Source organism: Myotis lucifugus, unplaced genomic scaffold, assembly GCF_000147115.1.
Source record: "Myotis lucifugus unplaced genomic scaffold, Myoluc2.0 scaffold_794, whole genome shotgun sequence".
Classification (NCBI taxonomy): Eukaryota; Metazoa; Chordata; class Mammalia; order Chiroptera; family Vespertilionidae; genus Myotis; species Myotis lucifugus.
In genome coordinates this window covers 169,412-193,977 of record NW_005871842.1, presented here as the reverse complement: position 1 = coordinate 193,977, position 24,566 = coordinate 169,412, and the positions used below count along the sequence as shown (strand labels likewise).

Below are 24,566 nucleotides of genomic sequence, written 5' to 3'. Positions count from 1 at the left end.
TCTTGGCTTCTCCTTGTGCAGTGCCACCTGGAGAGAACAGTCACCTGTGGTGACCAGATGGACAACGTGAAGAGGTGGAAATAAAAATGGAAGGTGAAGCACAGACAAGACTCAGACAGCATGTGGGGGAGGCTGGGACAGTTACAGGCCTGAGGGCACAAGGCAGCTGGGAAAGGCCTGACATCTGCTCTCTGGGGAGCATGTGAGTGAGGGGCTTCACTGGGCTGAGGCTAAAGAGGTAGACTGAGGACAGACTCCACTGTGCACAGGGACTCGGTGAGCATAGAATGTTCGATTGTATTAAACGATGACTGATAGGCTGGAGCCATTTTACTTGGAGAAGCCTCAGCTTTGGGGCAGGATGTCAGGAGTTGGAGGGGAGTGTCCCAGTCTCTCCAGGACACTGGACATATTTAGATGCATTGAGACAGGACAGTAAGTTGACTTCCCAAGAGCAGAGTCAGAGCCTGCAGCTCACCTGGGACATAGGTTTCTTCTTCACTTTCCAAAACCAAAACTCCAGTTCTTTTCTTGTTTGTCTCCCAGGCCAACAACCCTAAGTGTTTCCCTATCACTGAGCAAGTTTTCTAGTTCTCATGGTTTTCCAAAGTCTCCCCTGGCTGCTGAATCTCTTGGGAAAACTTAGTATCTACAGCTTTGGTCACTAACATAGAATTACTTGGGGAAATCTAATATCTAAAGCTTTCTCCCTGACATAAGTGTTACAATCTTCTGTCTGCCCTTTGAATTTGATGTCCTTGAAAAGACAAAACCAAAGTCTCCAAACCCTCTCAGAGTATCATTCTAAATCCAGCCTAGGTCCTTCCAATGTTCTTCCCTCTATTCTGACATTCTGGGGAAGTGGGAAGCATGGACTGTATCTGTGTGGTGTCACCAGTTCTTTGGATTTGGCCCGGTACATTATAGGTAGTTAAACCTATTTAATGAATGAATGAATGAAATTGTGTTTGGGACTCTTTCGGGTAAGCATGGGAGGACAGAAGAGATGAAGAAATTGCCTATGATAAGAATATGGGCACTGCATACTTGCCCCCTGGTGTGAGCTCTGTGAGGGGAATGGGCAAACTCAGGACTAAACAGATGACTCCAAACATGTTTAAGGTGAAACAGTAAGAGCCCTGAATGTGCATTTTAGCTGAATCTGTGCCCCTGCCCAGCTGGGAGATATGAACTTGACTAGCTTATAATTCCATTCCCGAGGTATAAAGTGAGGTTAATAAACCTACTGTGATCTCCATGGAAGAGGATAAAGAGGGTATCAGATCATGCACTGGATGAAGTGTGACTCACCAGGTAGAATGTTAGAGAACCAGGATGGAGGTTTAAACGGGTGTCTTATTAGCAGGAAGAAGGTTTAAGAGGAAGGGGAGTGTGGAGAAGAGAGAGAGGAGAGAAGGAAGAAGGAAGGAGGTGACCTCATCTAATCCTCTCAACACCCCAGAAGAAACAACTCAATACTCTTAGTCCCATTTTTGTACAAATTTTTAACTTTTACATTAAGCAACTTCCAAGGTGGCACAGCTGGCCGAAGGCAGGGCTGTGTGTGAAACCCAGAGTGTCTGAGACTCCAGCCAACTCTCTATCCCCAGGCTACTAACCCCTCTTGACTGTTTTCCCTGGGCTGGAATCTGGGAGAAGTATGGCTGAGGCCACTGAAGCCTCAAATAGGGACAGCTCTGCAGGGTGTGGACCACCAGGGATAATGAAGGTGAGGTCATGTCTGGAATGATGAAGGGGACTCCCCTAGAGAAATGCCCTCCAGATGGTGAAGCCAGGGTCATGGGGATAGATGGTGAAGATCCTCCTGAGTTCATAAGGCTTTGGTTGGAAAAGCAGAGTTGAGATACTGTTGTTCTTGTTCCAAGGATTCCGGGGTTCCAGGTAACCGGGTTATGTTGCTTTAAGCTTTGGAAGCTCACAGATGACTTGATCTCCAGGTTCCAAAGACACCACGCAGGCCATGCTAAGGCTCATCCTGGTGGGGAAGACAGGGGCTGGGAAGAGCGCCACCGGGAACAGCATCCTGGGCCACAGGCCTTTCCTCTCCAGACTCACAGCCACTCAGTGACCAGAGCCTGCGAAGTGGGGAGGTGCAGGTGGGAGAGGTGGCACGTGGAAGTCATGGACACCCCAGACCTTTTTAGCTCCCTAGTCCCCAGGGCAGACCATGAGGTGTGAGAAGATGCTACTTGCTGTCCATGCCTGGGCCCCACGTGCTGATCCTCGTGACTAGGTGGGCTGCTTCACTGCACAGGATCAGCTGGCCATGAGTGAGCTCAAGGTCCTGTTCAGGGACAAGTGGTGGCGTACACCATCGTGCTGTTCACATGCAGGGAGGGCCTGGGTCGGGACTCTCCGCAGGATTTCCTGCACCACACTGACAACCTTCCACTGTGGGCTCTGGTGGCCGAGTGCGGGGGGGCACCTTGCACAACTGGGCAGTGGGCAGTGACCTAGAGGCCCAGGTGCAGGAGCTGCTGGTGCTGTGGAGCGACTGGTGCTGCACCACTTGGGTGCCCCCTACTCCAATGTCGTGTACCACCTGGCGCAGGCGCTGGCTTTCTAGAGTCCCGAGGAGCATCCACCACAGGTGGCAGCAAAGCTGGTGGGCTGCCTGTGCAGGCTATGAGGACGTTGGCTTTTGTTGTGGCTGCACATGTGGATGGCGGCAGGGAAACTGAGCACAGCTGAGCTGCTGGGCTTCCTGGTCCTGTGTTGCCAGCTGGAGTCCAGAGGCCATAGTTGAGGTCTGTCATGAGTGACAGAGTGTATATAAGTAGGGCTTGGAACCATCACCTGACAATCACATTCTTCCCTGGTGTTTGTGCCTCTGGGGCACGCAGGCTTTCCTTGTGTCCCTCAGTGGCAGTAACCTACCAATCCAAAGACAAAAATTCTGCCCACTCCCATCTTTCGCCAAACCTGCCCATGGGACCTGGCCCTCCCTGAGCTCTTCTTACTGGAGCCCAACAAGTGTTGCTCTTGCCTGTTTTCCACTGATCTCAGGCTGTGGCCCCAGATCCTGGGATGATCCCTGGTGGCACCAGGGGACCAAAGTGCCTTATATACCCATTGAACAAACACACTGCTCTGTCATTCCTAAATCCTCCTGCAAAAACCACACACGCACACACACACATGCCCTTCTCCTCCACACATACACAGTGGGGTGAATGTCCATAAGAAGACAAGACACTGAACTGTCCATCTGTCCCAGGAAGGGATGTCTCCCCCAGTGTCTCCATTCAGATCTTCTAGCAGCTTGAATGTAGAGGCTTCTACAAGTCCAAGAAAACTTTAACCGGAAACCTAAGTCTCTAGGATACACTGAGACCTTGGCTCAGCTGGACACCCACACTTGCTCTGTCCCCAGCATCTCTACCTTCACACACAAACTCAAGCCTACCTCCAATAATGCTGGGTAATTTCAGATCACTTCCCCACAGTATCCTCTGCCAGTTGCCGTCACAGACAGAGATTCCCAGGTTTCTGATGCCCTTATGTCACTAAAGAGCCATGTAAAAAATGGAAAATAATCTGCAGCAGTTGAGTGCATATTGGAGCGAGAGGCTCACAACCTGGAAACCATGGGAATAAGAATGAGAACAAGTGCCAAATGCTGAGACTTGATGTTTCCTCTGCTGCCAAGGGCATTGTGGTTCAAGGGTTGTGCACAGATCCCAGCAGAAGCACTTACAGGGAACCTTGAGTTTGGTTTTGTCCACTTGTCAATATCCTTTTGCAAGGAACAAACAGGAAAACTTTACCATTGTCACTTTGCTGAGGAAGGAGATGGTCACTGATGAAAATAAATGAGAAAAAAGAATAACAAAGTGTCTAGTGTGAGCAATAAAACACTTGCTTATTGGTCTTTGTTTAGGGAAGAATGAGGCCCAGAGAATCCCGAAGAATGTAGGAAGGAATACCCAGGGATTCCAGGGGACAAGTACACCCCACTGTCTGCAATCCAGGCTACTAGGAAAGAGATTGTGTTTGCTGGCTACACATCAATTAAAATACAGAGATTGTCAGAGTAGATTAAAACACATGACCCAACTGTATGCTGCTTACAGAAAAGTCCTTTCAAATATTATGGTAAAAACAGGCTGAAAATTAAAGGATGGAAAAGATAAATGGTGCAAATATTACTCTTGCAAAAGGAAGAAGGAATGCTGTATTGATAGCAAATAAATTAGACTTCAGAACAAAGAAATTTACCAGACACAAAGATTAACATTATATAGTAACTAGAGGCCTGGTGCACAAAATTCATGCACGGATAGGATCCGTAGGCCTGGCTGGTGATCAGGGCTGATCTGTGGGGCAACTGCTGGGGTGAACAGGGGGCCCCCACTGGCACTGGCCTTGGCTGTCCTGGTACTGACTGCTCGCCAGCCCCACCCTCTGCCACCAATGCTGGTCGCCTCCCTCTCCTGTAGCTTCCCTCTCTGGAACTACTGCTGGTATTTCCACTGTTTTGTTGATTTGCATATTAGGTGTTTATTATATAGGATAAATAGGTCACTCCACCCAGAAGACAGAAAAATCCTAAGTGTGTTTTTCCAAACAACAGAGATGTGAAATCTGTGAAGTAGAAACTGACAACTGAAAGGAGAAACAGACAAATCCGCAATTATAGTTAGAAACTCCACCATCCCCTCAACAATTGACAGAACCAGGAAGGATCTAGAATTCCATAACACCCTCAATTAGTGGGTCTACTGATATTTGCAGAAGTTGTTATTTGCAAAAAACATATATTTTTCTGGTGCATGTGGAACATATACCAAGATAGGCCACATACTGAGCCATAAAAAAACCCTCACAACATTTAAGAGAATTAAAATCACATGGACTATGTTCTCAGGCCACAATGGAATTGAGCTGGAACTCCATAATGGAAAGGTAGCAGAAATATCTTTGCACTGCCCTATCAGCAGCATCACAAGTCCCTAAATGGTCATCAGAATCTGGAATAATGTCTTGTTGATTGTCCTCCAAGGTCAAATTCTACCTCAGAATATGGACTTTTCGGGGCTTGGAAGACACAAACCACACTATCACTGAAGGATGGAATGTAAGGGGTAAATGGCCATTTCCCCCTGTTTTTGCTACCTGTTGCTGAAGCAAATCTCCTTTGTTGAAAAGAGCAGATAGTGTTCCTCACCCCACATTCATCCCCTGGTCCCTTTTCCACTTAGAAGACAGATGACCTTGATGAAGAAGGGACAGCTTCAGTTATTGCTTAACCTTGGCCAGCCCTCGCCCATAAGTGATGGCATGCTAACTCTGTGAGCATGATCAGCCTGGTGTAATTTAGCCTCTTCATACAAGTTTTGAGTGCAGCAGCCTGGTCAGGGGCAGACAGTGTCTCCGATGAGCTCAGAATCAGCCTCACAGAACACTGTCAACACCACCGGTCATATCTTTGCAAGGCTGTGAGCAGCCTCCTCCTCGGTCCACTCACAGTGGTTTCAGGAGATCTTTAAACAGGAGAGAGACTGCTGTATATTTCTGACAAAGGAGGAAACAGAGGCCTAGAAAGAGTAATGACACATAGCAAGCCACACACTGCCCAGGATCAGGAACCAAACCTAAGTCTTAGAGTTCCTCTGTCCCTCAGGAACCTCTTCAGATAAGACTGTGGGAAATGTGGAAATGAAACCACAAGTCAGAATTGCCTGGAAAGATATCTGAACTAGAAAACCCAGTTTCTCTTCCCTTGTCTGTGCTCAATTTAGGAAAAAAAAGAAAATAAGTCTAGTATTGAGAGAGGAATGTTGAAATCTCTAACTGTAAATGTGCATTTGACTATTTCTCCATTTATTTTTGTCAGGATTTACTTCTTGAATTTTGAAGCCCTCTTGTTTTTTTGAAGCTCAGTTACTTATGAGGTACATGAAAATTCAGTATTATTGTCTTATTGATGAATTAACCTATTTGTCATTATGAAATGTCTTTCCTTATCCAGGGTGTAAAGATGGTATCATTCTGAAGCCTGCTCTGTCTGATACTAATACAGCCCCTGCAGGTTTCATGTGCCTAATCTGGGCATGGTGTGTCCCTTACATGGTATATCTTTTTTAATTCTTTTCCTTTAACCTGTCCGTGTCCCTATATTTAAAGTGGGATTTCCTTTAGACAGCATTCAGTTGGGTCTTGCTTTTTAAAAAATCAATATGACTGCCCCATTGGAGCATGAAGATAATTTACATCTAATATGATTATTGATAAGGTTGTGTTTAAATTCATCCTCTTTCTATTTGTTTCTGTTTGTCCCATCTACCTTTTTTTGCCTTTTCTGCTTTTATTGTGAATTTTAAAAATTCACAAAGTTTTATCTCAACTGCTGCTTTATTAGCTATATATCATTTATTTTTCTTAGTGGTTGCTGCACAGTTTACAATGTGCACCTTTAACTTATCATATTCTACTTTCAGTGAATATTATATCACATCACATACGCTGTAAGGTCTCTTTCCACCTTCGGCATCATTGCTATACATTGTACATTTACAGAAAATACAAACTCAACCATATATTATTATTTTGCTTTCAAAAGCCAATTGGTTTTTGCAGAAATTTTTAATTGATAAAAAGAATATTCTCTGTTCATCCACCCAATTCATGATTTTCGGTGGCTCAGTCCTTTGTGGAGGTGCCAGTCATCACCCATTTTCATTTTCTGCACAACTGACCCATGTGTGGATCAGTCCTGAGCAACCTGTTGTTCAGTGACCAGAAATGGTATACATATGAACACATCTAAGCAAATTTTAAAATATTTAAAAAAACACTAAGTATCTTTTATGACTACAATAGTATAAAGAAAGGGTATAATGATAGATACAACGTTAAGACAGAAGAAAGATCTCAAATAAATAACTTAACTTTACATCAAGGAACCAGAAAAAGTGAGACAAACTAACAAAAATTCAGCAGAGGAAGGAAACAGAGATCAGAAAAATAATAGAAAATATAAAGAAAACAAGAATGCTAGAAGGTGTGTTTTGAAAAGATAAACAAAATGTACAACCATTTCACTAGACTAATTTTTTCAACTAGAGAAGGCTTAAATAAATAAAATTATAAATGAAAAAGGAGACATTACTACTGATGTCACAAAGATACAAAAGATCATAAGAGACTACTATGAACAGTCATGTGTCAAGAAATGGATAAATTTCCTAGAAACATAAAACTTACCAAGACTGAGTCATAAAGAAACAAAAAATATGAACAGGCAAATAATGAGTAAGGAGATTGAAGCAGAAATAAAAAATTTACCAACAAAGAAAAGCCCTCACCAAACAGTTTCACAAGTGAATTGTAGCAAACATTTGAAGAACAATTATTACCCATCCTTCATAAACTCTCCCAAAAAGGGCTGAAGAAGGAAAACTTCCAAACTCATTTCATGAGGCCAGAATAACTCTGATATCAAAACCAGACAAGGGCATTATAAGATAAATAAAACTAAAGGCAAATCTCTCTGATAAATATAAATGCAAAAATCCTCCACAAAAAATTAGCAAACTGAACTCAATGGCACATTAAAACGATCATAGGCTACCATCAAGTGGGATTTTAATAAGGGTGAAATTCCTCTTATTAGAGTAAACCTGTACCGTGTTATGGTGGATGTCATTGTTAGGACAAGAATCTTAAGGTTTGAGCAGCTCTTACTAAATGAATTTTGTTAAGTGTTTAAATGTAGCACAGTATTTTGTAGGCATAGCGGTAAGCAAGATGAGTTTGACAGGAACCCAGCCCAACCACAAAATTGTAGCCAACTACAAAGAAGAAATCAACATTTAATTAACCAAATAGTCTATAAAAGCACTCCCTTTGGGGAGACAGAGCTTTGTCTGTGAATCCCCCTTCTCCTTTACTTGCTGAAGGAAATAAAACTACCTTGTGACAACCATGTCTTGTGCTTAAATAGAGCATCCAAAGTGTGAAAGCCTTGAGTAATATCATGAAACTTTAGAGACAAAAATGTCTAAGGCCAAGATAGATTCGGAGATACAGGATCTAAGAGTTGCTGGTGAGTTAACAATAGCTAGTACAGATGTCAACCAAACAATAGTTTCCTGCTGTGGATAACAAACACTCCTCTACTTGCAACAAATGAAGAAAATGCTGTGGTACAATGACTAAAATGACCACATTTATGATGAGTTTGTCCTCATAGCCAAACTCTTTTCAAGGTAACACTTTGCTTGTTGCTTCTTACTATGTGTTCCTAAATTTAAGACAAAGGTTGGTGTGAAGTGTTAAAAAATACAAACTTATTTCCCCAAACAATGGCCTCTAATCTATAATAATAAAAGCATAATATGCTAATGAGACTGGACAGCCGAACAACCTTCTGGACATCAATTCAGACATCCTTTTGGATGAAGCCACAGTGGTGGGGCCCAAGGCAGAGGTGGTTAAGGGCAATCAGGTAGGCAGACAGTTGTTAGGGGCGATCAGGCAGGCAGGCAAGTTGGGTAGGGGCTATGAGGAAGGCAGGCAGAGTGGTTAGGGGAGATCAGGCAGGCAGGCAGATGTGGAATTGGGCCTAAAACGACAGTCAGAAACTTCCAGAGGGGTCCCGGATTGCGAGAGGGTGCAGGCTGGGCTGAGAGACCCCTAGCCCCCATGCATGAATTTTGTGCACCAGGCCTCTAGTTTTGCGTACTTTTCTTGGTTCTTAGATGGGAGAAGCTCAATGTAACTGTTACAGATGCCTCCAGAATATGTGTGAATAATGGACACAAAGTTCTGCATTATGGTGGCTTTTCCCTGCAGAAATTTTCAGACAAAGTATTTCCAATGGACTTGGTCACTTATCCAGCAGTTGTTTGTGAAGTGCCCAGCAAGGAACCCATATTGGAATGACCTTTAGAACTCCAGCTCTGAGCAACAAACAAGTGCACCAGAAGCCACCCGGAGTGTGAAACCACAAGAGCAAAGTATAAGCCAATCTCAAACCCAGTCACCTAGAAAATAAAGGTCGATGAGACCAAAAGCTGCAAAACAGGAAGCACAGCACAAAACCGCTTTTCTCAGCCAACATCACGAGACTGTGAGATAGAGAAATAAAATCAAGAATGAAAAAGAAACAGAAAGCAATCAGACAACTGAAATAACAGGCAGCAGCCAGCAAACAGATAGGAAAACCAGTTGGAGAAAATTCCAAGGAGGCAGCCCTTTTCCTGATTTGAATGGAGTCTTTTAAAAGTCAAAGAAAACAAATGGATACCAGAAATAACCACACATAGGTCTTCTTTTAAACCTGACGGGAGTAACCTGAATGTTTTTTGGTCCACACTTGCTGTTTGTGCCTATCATTTATTCAATATTCTGAATATCTGGGAAATTTGAAAATGTTTGTTAAATTGACTTTTCCTGCCTTTCAATACAAAGTGGGGAGGAAGGAGAGTAAGGTGTTTTGTTTTGTTGTTTTTTAAACCAAAGCTGGATGGCCTAAAAGAGACACGTGATTTTTATCCACTAAGGAACAGGGTCTCATACACACCAATAAAATCATCTTAAAAATTAGAGGGGGAAAAAAGCAGTTGTTAGTGAAGAGCCCAGTGAAGAACCCATGTTGGAAGGACATGTTGAGCAAAGAGGAGAGAGTCATCAAAGTGAGAGAGGAAGGCTGTGTGCTGATTCTTGTTCTCTGCAGTATCTCCAGTAAGTTTTCTAAAAGTAAAAAAGAAAGAAATGGGTAAGAATGAATAGTTCTGCATAAATACCAGGTTGTTTTTTTTTAAGAAACATTATAAATGGTGCATTTGGGGCTTTTAGAGTCACAGACTGAAGTAGAAACAGTGCACTCTGTCACAGGAAAAGCTGAGGAAAAAGAAGGGGAACTCTTAGAAACAGAGGGGAGGACTGTGAAGTCTTCCATGCTGTGTAATTGTAGTTTGGAACAATTTCACCAAGTCACCAAGGAGTAGGGGACATTCACCTGATACACGACTGACAAATTACACATTGAGTGCCTTGGACATATCAGATTTTGGGATGTAATTCAATAGGTATAGTATAAATCCCAGATATCTATACTTATATATGGTACATACTTCTCACATATGTACTCGCATTTATAAGTTGCAGCATTTATTTTTTAAAAATATATTTTATTGATTTTTACAGAGAGTAAGGGAGAGGGATAGAGAGTTAGAAACATCGATCAGCTGCCTCCTGCACACCCCCTACTGGGGATGTGCCAGCAACCAAGGTACATGCCCTTGACTGGAATCAAACCTGGGATCCTTGAGTCTGCAGGCCGACGCTCTATCCACTGAGCCAAACTGGTTAGGGCATAAGTTGCAGCATTTAATTTGCTAGTATTTTGGTAAGGATTTTTATGTCTATACTAGAGGCCTAGTGCACAAATTTGTGTACCGGTGGGGTCCCTCTGGGTAGCCTGCAGGGATTGGCCTGCAACTCCTCTATGCCACTCCCACTCATCCCAGCCCAACTGTGCCTGCCATGGGCTTGCGCCCAATCAGTCCTGATCGGGAGAGACTCCTGCTGGAGCAGCGGCTCTCGCTAGCCATGAGCCCTGTGTCTGGAAACCTCCCAAAGGGAGTGGCCTGCGGGATTGGGCTGAAACCTGCTCTCTGACATCATCTGAGGGGTCACGGATTGCGAGAGGGTGCAGTCCAGCCTGAGGGACCCCCCTGGTGCACGATCAGGCTGGGGAGAGACCATGGGAGGGCTTCAGGGTGTGTTTGGCCCATCTTGCTCAGTCCTGATTGGCCGAACCTCAGCAGCAAGCTAACCTACTGGTTCGAGCATCTACCCCCTGGTGGTCAGTGCACATCATAGTGACTGGTCGACCAGTTGACTGCCCCCTGGTAGTCAGTGCATGTCATAGTGAGCAGTTGAGCATCCTTAGCATATCATTAGCATATTACACTTAGATTGGTTGTTCGGTTGTTATGCTGTTTAGTGTATTTGCATAATACCCTTTTATTATATAGGATTCATAAAGGTTATTTGTCCATAGTTTGTTTTTTCTTACAGTATCTTAAAAGGACACTGACCTCATGGAATGAATGGTTAAGTACTTCCTCTTCTCCTGGTGTTTGAAAGTATCTGCAATGTGAGGAAACCAAGATGGCGGCATAGGTAAACACCAGAAATTGCTGCCTTCCACAACAACTTCAAAAATACAACTAAAAGTCAGAACGGACATCATCCAGAACCACAGGAAGGCTGGCTGAGTGGAAATTCTACAACTAGAAGGAAAGAGAAAAGCACACTGAGACCCAGAGGAGCTGCGAAAGTAAAGTTCAGAGGTACGGAGGCTCCGGTGCTCACGGAAAGGGGCGGGCACCTGAGGCCTCGGCTGTCTTTTTGAATCGGGAGGGAGTCACAAGCTCTCGACTGCTCTGAACTCAGGTTCCGGGAAGTCTCTGGGGACCCAGGACTCATACGGGGAGAAACTGGAGTGTCTGGCAGCAGGCAGAACTCGGAACTTGAGGGCGGCTTTCCCTCAGTGGTGCTGGCAGCAATTACCAGGACACTGAGACTCGCGGCCCCTTAGGGCAGGGCTGAGAATCAGCCATAGCTGCTTGCTCCACCCTGTTGATTCCGAGACCCTGCCCCATCCAGGCTGCAGCAGAGGCTTTTGCATATGAATGCCCGGGTCCTTTGCAACCTGAAAATTACCTAACTAATTGCAGCTGGGCCAGACAGACCCAGAACTTCCAAGAGAAGGCCCAAGGCCCAAGGCCCCACAGCAGCTTGCATTGCTTCACAGCTGGGCCTCATCTGTGAAGCAATGCAAAATCCCCAAAAAAGGAAGGGGAATCTACATATCTCTTCGCAGCTCCTGCTGGGTAACCTCAGAAAGAGGCTAAATTAGCACCTCCTTAGACCCAAGAGCCAGTGTACCCAGTGGTCAGAGTGGGACCATCCAGATTACAACTCCTCAAATTCATAAGGAACACACTCAGGGGGCAGACTCAGTGAGCACCAAAGCCCCACTGAAGCAAGTCTTGCCCCAGAAGGGTGTCTTCAGCACAGAAGTTCTCCCACTGCAGACACAGCTGATTCTCACTGGCAATTGGCCTGGAGGTCAATCCCTCCCAGTGACACCTACAACAATCAAGGCATAACTACAACAAGACTGTGCACAAAGCCCACAAGGGCGTGCACCAAGAGTGTCTACCTCAGGTAACTGGGGAGGCTGAGCCACTGGGACCTGTAGGACACCTAGCACACAAAACCAGTCTACCAACACAGGGAAGCAGGCAAAATGCGAAGACAAAGAAACAGGTCACAAATGACAGAAATGGAGGACAGCAAACAACTGGATATAGAGTTCAAAACCACGTTTCTAAGGATTTTCAAGAACTTTATGGAAACCGCCGATAAATTTAGTGAGACCCTGGAGGATATGAAAAAAGAACAACTAGAAATTAAGCATACACTGACTGAAATAAAGAATAATATACAGAGATCCAGCAGCAGACAAGAGTATCCCAAGAATCAAGTCAAAGATTTGAAATATGAAGAAACAAAAAACACCCAACCGAAAAAGCAAAAAGAAAAAAGAATCCAAAAATATGAAGTTAGTGTAAGGAACCTCTGGGACAACTTCAAGCATACCAACATTAAAATTATAGGGGTACCAGAAGAAGAGAGAGGGCAAGATATTGAAAACCTATTTGAAGAAATAATGTCAGAAAACTTCCCCTACCTGGTGAAAGAAATGGACTTATAAGTCCAAGAAGTGCAGAGAACCCCAAACAAAAGGAATCCAAAGAGGAACACACCAAGACACATCATAATTAAAATGCCAAGAGCAAAAGACAAAGAGAGAATCTTAAAAGCAGCAAGAGAAAAAAAGTCAGTTACCTACAAGGGAGTACCCATATGACTGTCAGCTTATTTCTCAACAGAAACCATGCAGGCCAGAAGAGAGTGGCAAGAAATATTCAAAGTGATGAATAGCAAGAACCTACAACCAAGATTACTTTATCCAGCAAAGCTATCATTCAGAATTGAAGGTCAGACAAAGAGCTTCACAGATAAGAAAAAGCTAAAGGAGTTCATCACCACCAAACCAGCATTAAATGAAATGCTGAAAGGTATTCTTTAAGAAGAGGAAGAAGGAAAAGGAACTCTTACATTTGCCACTGCATGGATGGAACTAGAGAACATTATGCTAAGTGAAATAAGCCAATCAGAGAAGGATAAATACCACATGATCTCACTCATTTGTGGAATATAATGAACAGCATAAACTGATAAACAAGGACTGATCCAGAGATGGAGAGGCATTGATTGGACTGTCGGGCCTTGGAGGGAAGGTAGGGGAGGGTGGGGGTAAGGGGGAAAGATAAACCAAAGGACTTACATTCAAGCATATAGGTCTAACCAATGGACACGGACAACAGGGGGATGAGGGTATGAGCATGGGGGGGGGCGTAAGGGGTAACGTGGGGATAAGGACACATATGTAATATCTTAATCAATAAAAAATATATTTTTAAAAAAAGAAAGTATCTGCAATGTATTGATGTTAATTCCTTAAATGTTTAATGAATTCACCAGTGAAGCCATCTGGTACTGGGCTTTTCTTTGGTTGTAGGTTTTTATTTTAATTTAACCTCTTTAGATTTTATTTTGGCTTGAGTCACTTTCAGCAGTTATTATCCTTCTAGGAATCTAATGTACAGCATAAAAATGCAAAAGAAGAAAAGAAAATTTTGTAAGCAGTTAGCTGACAGCTTCCTGCTACCAGAGCAAAAGCCATGCCCTTCCCAGACCCAGCTCAGCAGAGCTCCCAGTGTCTGCCCAAGCAGTATGTGGCTATGGGTCAGTCTTTGCCCCAGAATTCTCTACTGCATAGGCATAGGCTTTGCCAGATCTGGGGATCTCTTTGTCCAACCCAGCTACTACTTTCCTTTCCTTTTCAAATGTGAGATCTTAGTGAGGTCTGACGCTTCCTCTGCCCGATGGAGTGGCTGGGCCTGGTAGTCCAGAGCTTGGTGGACCAAGAGCTGGACAGCGGGAGCCTGGGATGCTGGTCTGGTTGCCTCGGATGGCAGTGGGCAGGAATACTGGAGAAACTACGCTGCTGAGCGCCTTGGTCCTGTTCTGCCTGCTACTTGCCAGGCTCCGACACAGGCCAGGACCCACAGTGCAGGTCTAAACCTTGCAAGAAAGGAACCTGGAGCTGAGCGGAAACTAACACTTCCTTCCGCAGGAATCCTGTGGCTGCAGACAGTTTTAATGACACTAAACTGAACCCTATCAATGTTGCAAAGACCCAAAGTTCACTTTTTAAGGTTTCAAGTCTCCCTTTGGACTAGAGGCACACAGTTTGAAAATTAATTTGTCTAACTTCAAAACATCCTAAACTGTTTTTAGTAGTCTCCATGCATCTCTCCTCTCTTGAAAAATACAGAAATTGTTGGTTGTTTTTAGTAGAAAATGGATTCATGGTAAAGAGCAAACAACCATTTTATTTGAGCTTTTTTAAAAAGAAGTTTAGAAACTCCCTTCCTCCATTAGGGAAGCTGAAAAGAAAAGAAAGAAAGGAAATGCATGGCCAGTGATGGCCAACCTATGACATGCGTGTCAGAGGTGACACGCGAACTCATTTTTTTTGGTTGATTTTTCTTTGTTAAATGGCATTTAAACATATAAAATAAATATCAAAAATATAAATCTTTGTTTTACTATGGTGTCAAATATCGAAAAATTTCTATATGTGACACGGCACCAGAGTTAAGTTAGGGTTTTTCAAAATGCTGACACGCCGAGCTCAAAAGGTTCGCCATCACTGATCTAGGTGGCTTATAAACAACAGAAATGCGTCTTCCACAGTGTGCAGGTTGGAGGTCCAGGATCAGGCTGCTGCATAGTTAGGTTCTGGTGAGGGCTCTCCTGGGGTTGCAGACCGACAACTCCATTTGTGTCCCGCATTCCATTTTCTGGCATGCTTTATGGCTCTTACAAAAGCAAAACAAAACAAAACAAAATAAAACAAAAAACTCCTGTTTGCTCTTGGAGAAGCCAGGGAGTAGCTGGTGCTTTGGCAGAAGCTGGAGACCACGGAGGTGAGGCTGGTGGCTGTACTACCGGGTTTGACAGGGGATGGGCCAGCCCATGAAAGTTCTTCAAGGCCACACCATTGGAAAACCAGATAACATCCTTAGGTTGTGTAAGAATCAACCAACCAAACAACCAACCAACCAAGTAAATAAATAAGGCTTTTCTTATTTCTATTCTGAATGTGGGAGAGGAGTTTAAAGAAAGGCATTTTCTTATCTTAGCTGTGCAGAGGACCCACCTTTACACTGCACTTCGTTGTCACAAGCGGTTAAGGGCCCCAGGAAGGCCCAAGGTGGGCTACCTGGTTGGATGAGCTGCAATGAGGGACCAAAGGTGGGGAACCTGAGGGGCATGCTGGCTGCAGCAGTGAGGGGCTCTGTGAAGCATGGCTGCAAAAAAGTCCATTGTTAATTCCTGCTTTTAGCATCCTCAGCAGCTATGCTGGGTCCATTCAGGAGCTCTGAGCCTGGGAGGGTTTCCATTGACAGCCTGAGAGGCTCAGGGAGGGGCAGGCATTGGAGGAATAAATGGTTCTTAATATTTAATGATGAAAATAACCTCATGAACTATGAGAGATAATTATCATTAACTTTCTTTGCTTTTAAGAGGAAAATAACCTACTGAGAATTAAGCAATTTCCTAAGAACAAACAGTGACAAAAATCAGAATTGGAACTTATTTTCCTTACTGGCTCTTCTGGGCATTTTCACCAATCCAGGCTTTCCATCCAATTTAAACTGGTTTTTTACTCACCTGTTTATCCATTTTATACTACATATATGTCCTCAAATATCATAGCTTAATTATTTGTGACTACATCATTCTGCAAAGACAAAATAAACTACTTTGATCAGTTCCAAAAGGAAATGGCATAGTTTAAAATATTTTATATTTTTAAAATTATGACACTTTCTGATGGAGCTAATGAGAGTATAATGTTGTGAACATGGTCGTGTTGAATTAACTGTTTATCCTCACCTGAAGATATTTTTTCCATTGGTTTCTTTAGAAAACGTGGAAGGGATGGAAGGAGATGAGAGAGCAGAGAGAGACATCAATATGAGAGAGACACATTGATTGATTGCCTCCCACAGGAGCCCTGGCATAGGTGAGTGATCAAACCTGCAACACAGGTACGTACCCCTGACCTGGAATCAATCTGAGACTGTTCAGTGCACAAGCCTTCAGAAACACTGGGCAGGGCCCAAGGCAATTTTGAATTGAACCTTCCTCAGTGTTCCTTCTCAGGTCTCACTTTGACTAAGATTCTGTATTAGTCTGGGCCTCAGAGATCACATTCTATTGTGAATAAGCTCCTTTGAAAAATAAGATCTCTAAATAATCAAAAATCTCCAAATAATCAGGACTAAGTTTGCTAGAACTTTAGCTCTGGAGAGCTCATGTGTTTTTAGATGGCCACAGTACCTGTCTGTTTAAATTGTTGAGTTTTTCAATATTTTGGCATTTGCTATAACCGATGAACACAGACAATAGGGTGGTGAAGGCCTTGGGCCAGAGGTGAGGGCAGGTTGGAGGGGATTAATGGGGGAAAAAAAGGGACATATGTAATACTTGCAACAATAAAGATTGAAAAGTAAAAAAAAAAAATTTTGGCATTTGCTTACTCATAGAAAAACCTCAGAGAGCTGCCATAATGGGATGGCTATTGCACAAAGAGTGGCATGAAATACCCAGTTGTTTGTCAGTTGTTTTGGGAAGAAGACTCAAGTTTGGGTGCTTGATGATTATTACTGTGAAAATGTTATAATGATGATGGCAGGTGTTTATATAAACTCAAATAGAGGGGCTAAATGTCACATGGCATCCCCAACCTGATTCTCAAATTGTGCTCTCAATAATTTGAAGCATTTATTCTTAGAGAATGTTTAACAGTTTCTCCTCATGGTCAATAGCATTTCTTCAGTGATTTTCTTTTTCAGAAACTTTGATTCTGACCTTTCCATCTCTGTCCCCAGTAGATAACACAGTGCCTGGCATGTAAAACAGGATCAGCAAATGTGTGGAATATGAACGATGATGTTGACTTCCCCATACCCCTCCGTACACTAGGTTCCTAGTTATGGACTTCTGACCATTGTCTGAACTTTCTAGAACCGGCATCTTCTTATTAAACAGCTGCAATCCGCCATTCCATCTAGTAAAGTGTTCTTTCAGACTGTGCCTTAAAGGACTTCCCCTGAATTCAAGGTTAGGCCCTCTGACCTCATTTATGTATATTGGGTGGTTTGATGCTATAAATCAATTTCTTGTGTAATAATCAGCATAAAACAGCACCTATAAGAAGAGCTTCCTTGATCTGCACATATACCAAATAAAACTATTGGAATTGACCAACAGAATGTGGGAGCCTAAGCCCATATTGTGTTCTCCATCTGATGTTGCAAGGTCATTGTTCTATGTTAACTGCTCCAGCCTTAAATATGCGGTCAGTTGACAAACAGGAACATAGCCCTGCTCCCGGTTGCCACCAGAATAAACCCATACAAAATGCTCCAGTCCTTTTAAGTTGCACGGGGCTGCTCTGTCCAATGGCAGAGAGGGGGCAGCCAGCACCTGGGGTTGCAGAATCCATCAATGTCAAGTTCTTAGAGTTGGTCTTCCAGGTCCTCCTTGGATCAGTAGTGCTTGTCTGTCTCAAGTAGGAACATTCTAGAAGCAGAGTCTTGAGAAGGGTCTTGGGGAGTAAGGCTTGGCAGGTCCTCCTGCGATGGGTGCTGGGATGGGGTGGGGGGGTAGGGTTTGGGGGCTAGTGTCCCATAGGAACTTTTCTATGTCACAGGGGCTTGTTTCTGAATCTGATGGGGCTTGGGGTCTGTCACTGCCTGCATAGCCTCTGCCGCCACATATTGCTTATTTAACAAGTCATAAAAAGGAAATGGGAGGTGGCCTGGCAGCTGGCAGGCTCTGACAGGAAGCGTCAGATTAAGGGGACACAGCACACAGCCCCAGCCCTCTGGTCTCTAGATACTGTTTGGCCACTCACTCCAAGGACCTGTCCTTATTGTGGGGGTCTGGGGGAGGGCGTTCAGTAATCCCCTTTCTTCTTCCTTCCCAGCAGTCTCGCCCTGGAACATTCGGCCTCCAGGGAGCTCCTGTGTAACTGTTAAGGCCTGGTTTCCTTTGTGTCTGCTCCCCGCACCTTCCTGAGACCTGAGAGCACATTAGCAGGGCCACAGAACACAGCTCCCACAGCTCCGAGCCAGGTAAGGAGATACTGGGGTGGGTCCCAGCGCCTTGGAAGTGTGAGAGCCCATGGCCTAGTAACAGTCACTCACTGCTGGTGTGATTTCAACTTCTAGTTACTCAACTTCTGGGCTTATCCCTCAGTGAAAGGGGATGATGATTGTGGTGCTAGTGGCAACAGAGGGTTGACAGTGGGGAAACAGGTGTGGGACTTTCACCCTGTGCGCACACCCCCATACATTCCAAAGTGTTCCTGGCTTTCTACCTAATTGACTACTGCTTAGCCCATTGACATTTCATGGGGATTCACAGGCTTTAATGAAGCTGAATGAATATTCTCATCCCATTATACAGATGGGAAAATTGAACCTCCCCAGGTTCCCCATTAAATAGGGACAATCTTCTCAATTTACCATCTTAACTTCTTAAGTGACACCTCCACTGAGCCACATGTTCCCCAAGTACCAGACCCCTGAGTACACATTATCTTAGGACTTTGTCCTTCTGCAAACCACTCCATTTCCCCCCCAAATAGCCCACACCTTTCCTCTGACAAGAGGTAGGACTCAGCTGTATGACAAACAGTCTCATCTTCAGGGCACCTGGAACAATCCATTTGCTGAACTTTCTGTAAGAGATGTATCCAGAAATTCCAAGAGCTAAACTATAAAACAGGGGACTGTAAAAACAGGAAATATGGGGACTGTGGCATTGAGTGAAGGAGACACTTATGAACAAGGCAGACAAGATATAGTTTGGTTTTCCTAAAACAGCATGAGAGAGCTTGCTGTCTCATGGTTTGGTACAGAAAAGTACCTCCATGATAAAACCAGGCTCATATAATTTTAAAATCAAAAGGTTCATTATGTTCCTTTCCTTCAACTTCCTGCCTGACCTAGACCCTCCTATTGTCCTGCCAACGCTGTTATAGCCTCTGCTTGCACATTGACTGCCACCCTCTCATTTTGGACTTTTGAGCAGAATTTTCCTTTTAGACGAGGAATATGCCTCCATTCTCTGTCCTCCTGCTTTGGCCTGATCCAAGATTGACATGCACCACATTCCTGCAGGTCTCCCATGCTTCCCCCAGTCTTTTCTTAAGCTGTTTTTGTTGTTGTTGTTGTTGTTGTTTGGTTGGTTGGTTTTTGTTAATCCCCACCCAGGATATTTTTCCCATTGATTTTTAGGGAAAGTGGAAGGGAGGGGAAAAGGCAGAGAGAGAGAAACATCGGTGGGAGAGAGACATATCTATTGGGTTGCTTCCTGTACTGGGGATTGAGCTTGCAATTGAGGTAGGTGCCCTTGACCTGAACTGAACCCAGGACCTTTCAGTCCCTGGGACAATGCTCTAACCACTGAGAAAACCGGTTAGTTCTACAGTCATGTTAATACTTTGTGACTCATTTTAGCATCTTCATTAATATCCTTTGTCACTCTCCCCAGACACTTTGTTATGTATTAATTTCTGCGTAAAAGCCCATTCCCTTGTGGACACATGTCTCCCCTGTCACCTGACACATTCAGAAGACGACTACCCTGCATCTTAGCTACTGTTACCTGAGTTTGGTTGACTTTCAGTGTCAAGCACCCTGCTCCATTTGGGTCACACAAAATATCAAGTCAGTAAAACACCAGATGGTTTTAACCTGAAATGCTTCAATTTAGAGCAACTCCTGCCTCCTGCAGTTTTCTCTTTGAATAACCTATTTTGCATACCCCCAATTTTTTTACAGTACAATTGTTTGTGTTGGGTTCAGGGCAGGCCTCCAGCCTGTTACCCTCAGTTTTTGTACTGACCATGGGATAGCCATATTGTATGTGGGGGTCCAAGAGGCCGGGAACTTATTTAGATAAATTTTTTCTCCTGTGGACTCCAGGAGAATTCGTCGGCAAAAGGAGCTACTTTTCAGTCTTAGCTCCACGGCAATTGTGTGACTTTGGGCAGGTCATTTGTTGCTCAGTTTCCTCACAAAAGGTCATCTAGTGGAGAAAAATATCATAGAATTTGAGCAGGGTTATCAAGAACCAGAGTATAAATTCCCAGGCTCTAGGATAGTTTATGGAAGAGGGTGTGAGGAAATGCTCTTCTCTGGGCTTAAGCAAAGGAAGTGAGAAAGGGTCAGAAGAGGAAGAAAGGAAAAAAGAAAAAAGGAAAATATGAAAATAGATGGCTTACCTAAGGAGGGCCAAAAAAGATCCCACTAAATTAATAGAAAAGTGTGCAAATATTTCTATGTTACAGAAACAACCTGAATAGCAAACAAACTATGAAAACCATTTTTAAATTCAAAGGTAATCAGTAAAATGGAAGTGTAAATTGATGAATACATCATTATGTTTGTCCTTAATGTGATAAAAAAATTAAGAGTGTAATATCACCAAGTAAAGGTGCAGATTTGGGGACTTCTCATACATGGCTTGTGTCAGTGAGAATTAGCATAGTGGTCTTGAGTCATATTAACAATATCTAGTTAGGTGAAAGCCATCCATCAATTGTTGCACAGAGATATGCAGTATGTGGGGATTATTTTGCAGGAAACATATATTTTGGAACAGCTTAAAAGTTTATTAATAAATAATTGTATAAAAATTTTACACAAATAATGTCAGTTATGTAAAAGTTTAAAATGCAAAAACAATATTAGACATTATCTATAGATACATGTGTATGTAGAAGAGTAAATACACACATGAGATGATACATAAAAACCTCAGAATACTGGTTGCCTCTGAATGACAGAGGGAGGGAAAAGAACCCAGGGGAATCAAAAAACATAAATGAAATTCATGTGTAATGTGTTAACTTTTCAATCAAACAGAATACCTGTAGTAAAAATGCCAAAAAACTTACATTTGTTCATTGCAAATGTAGGTTTTTGTTTCATAAGTTTGTGTATTATCTTCACTTAAAAACTTGTTTCATAACTGCATAATATTTAAAACTGAATAACCAAATATAAACTCATCTTAGGTATGTCACATACTTTCCTTTTCTAACACCAAAATGAGTGACACAATATTATGCCTCAATTTAATGAAACATTTATGCCAATTCATGCCAGTGGTTGTGCCAATTTCTCTTTAAATCTTCTGAGATACAAAATGGTGATCACTGGGAGACAAGGACCTCAGAGCCAGCCATGAAAAACATTTTATTAAACTCTGAGCAGGAGGTGAGTTTTTCTTGAATTTGTCCTCAGTGTTGATGCTTTCTCTTTGGCCATGGCACCCCTTTCTCTCCACCAACTGCTCAGGGGGTTAATCACAAACTTGTTAGAACAGAGAAAAAAATACCATGCTACAAATGACATTGGCTTGTTTGAAGTAATGAGAATTTCCAGGGCCCAACACGCTTTGTGTCACATGGGTATCCAGTGGCCAAGAGGAAAAGTACAGTGCGCCATCCAAGGAGAAGGTTGTATCTGGGACATGAGTCCTTCAAGGACTGACATGAGGGGAAGTACTTTTTCCAGAAAGTCGGTCTACTATGAATCCAAAACATAAAATAAGATAATGTTCCCCTCCTTATTCTATAAAATAATGTTTTTTTCATTTCATGCCTTTTCTAGTGGGAGGCATAAGCAATGGATTGGCTTTAAAACATTTCCTGCTTTCCTGTAATCTGAGACAGAAAAAAAAGGGGACCAAGCATTGTGTTCGCAGTGCATTGTGTTAGCATCACCAGGTTTGTATAAAGTTATGTATAGACTTTTGAGGGCAGAATGTGAGTTAGGAAACTAGCAATGGAAATGGTTCCTCGGTGGAGAATTATTTTTAGGAGTCTGAACTGAAGGTGATCTCAGGCCTTACCAACTCCATGTGGACACTCACTTTTTATTCTTTTCCTGTTTTTATCCCAGAAGAGGATGGAAGGACTTCCAAAGAGCAGCTATGGAACTAAGGCTGAAGGTAAGAAAGGCTCCAAGTTCTCAAGAGGCACCGTTTCCTCACCTCAAACACAGTGACAGAAACCCAGTGTTTTAAACTGAAGAAGAAAAAGTCAGTGCTCATTTCTTCTTTACCTTCCCCACCATCTTCACCCCCAACTCCACCCGACCCCTTCAGTACATTGCTCTCTGTGCACATGATGTGTGGGAAATGTGGAAATGAAACTTCAAGTCAGAAGTTGCAGGCTTTTGAACTGAATTGTGAATAAATTTCATTTTCCTTGTCCACTTTGAACAGAAAATGGAAATGTCCTCCAGAAAGATTTGCTAATCATGCAGACTACAAAACACCCCAGAACACTGCAGAAAAGGAAGAGCCAACACCGAGTAGAAGAAATAAAATAATAGATTTTAGGACACTGCAATGAACTTGGAATCCATTTGGGCTCATAAGAACTCTAGAACTTCCCGGTTCTCACCCTTCTTGGTCCCTTGAAGGTTTTAGCTCCTAGCTCAATGTGTCCCTCTCTAACACCACTTTTGTTAACTTCCTGTAATTCAATCAGCCAAGTAGGAGAATTTTCCATCACATGTACTACTAATGCCTTTGACATTAACTATGACCTTTCTATTGTCTCAATTTCAAGCAGAGAATTCCCCACCCAAAGAACAGCGACCCAGGGACCTCAGCTGGTCCTTTGTGGAAGGTCACAGCTGACACTTCTTTTTCTCCCAAGGTTTAGGTGAATATGTTGAGCACTTCTATGCAAGTGTTCCTGGTTATTTGTGAGTGAAAAGAGGTATTAATATTTTCCCATGTGTGACCTCTCATTCTTTGCATCCTTCTAAACTCACATTTATTTAACATGAAACGGGCCAGGCACCATTCCTGCAGAAACACAGGGACCACTTTTCTTTCAGTAAAACTATCTTCCTTGGTCTTGAGAAGGACTTGGAGCAACCTCCTCAGTATAGCAGTTCATACTGTTGGCTATGGGTCCAATGTGGGCTTCCTATGTAGACTTTTTATGAATCGAGAACCTCCTAAATTTGTTGGAAAATTTTGTATGTATTTAGATATGACAGTTTCCTGGGAGGGAGGTCCACAGCTTTAATGAGATACCATGAGGGTCCATGACTTAAAAATTGGGAGCAGCACTAGCTTAATAAGATACACAATTTTTTTCTTTTCAGGCAGTGTAGAAGATACCCAGTTGGCATCAAATTCCTCACTGAGGGTCATCCTGGTGGGGAAATCTGGTTGCGGAAAAAGTGCCACTGGGAATAGCATCCTCTGTAAAACTGTGTTTGAGTCCAGGCTGGCGGCCCAGCCTGTGACCAGGAAGTGCCAGGTGGAAACAGGCACGTGGAATGGAAGGAACATCCAGGTGGTTGACACACCCTCCATCTTTGAAACCAAGGCCCAGGACCAAGAGATGTACAAGGACATCGGGGACTGCTATCTGCTCTCAGCCCCAGGGCCCCATGTGCTTCTGTTGGTGACACAGCTGGGACACTTCACTGCCCAGGACACGGTGGCAGTGAGGAGGGTGAAGGAGGTCTTTGGGGCAGGAGCCATGAAACACGTGGTGGTCCTCTTCACCCACAAGGAGGACTTAGGAGACGGGTCCTTGGATGACTATGTAGACAAAACGGACAATCACAGCCTGCAGAGCCTGGTCCAGGAGTGTAAAAATAGGTACTGTGGCCTCAATAACAAGGCTACTGGGGAGGAGCAGAGGGAGCAGCTGGAGAAGCTGATGGCTGTGGTTGAGAAGTTGGAGAGCGATAACCAGAGTCACTTCTACACAAACGACCTCTTCCTCGATGCAAAGATGCTCCAGGGAGGCGGGAATGGCACCCCAGAAGAGCACAGGTGCTATCTGACCAAAGTTCAAGTGCACATTGAAAAGCAAAAGCAAGACCTGAAAGCTACTGAGAGTCGCTGGGCACCCAAGGTGGTCCAGAGCATCAAAAATTGTATGCTGTCTGATATAATTATGCTACTTCAGCTTCTTTTTTTTTAATTTTAATTTTCATGAAATATCTTTTTCATCTCTTCACTTTCAGTGTCTGTGTGTCCTTCATTCTGTGTGGAGTGTCTTGTATACAGCATATATGTCTGTCTTGTTTTCTCATCTATTCAGCTACCTTATGCACTTTGGAGATTTCATCCATTTACATTTTAATTAATTATTGATAAGTATTTATTTATTGACATTTAAAAAATTTATACCCATGTTGTTTTTTTAGAAATTGTTACTTCTTCTAGAGAAGTTCCTTAAAAATTTCATGCAATACTGGTTTGGTGGTGATGAATTCCTTAAGCTTTTTCTTGCCTGGTAAGCCTTTTATCTCTCCATCAGTTTTAAATGATGAACT

General features: G+C 43.3%; 1 pseudogene; it reads left to right on the top strand.

Annotated features, from left to right (window-relative positions):
- The first annotated feature begins 1,981 nt into the window (after nt 1-1,981).
- LOC102421451 lies at nt 1,982-24,211 on the top strand (annotated as a pseudogene).
- Nucleotides 24,212-24,566: the final 355 nt, after the last annotated feature.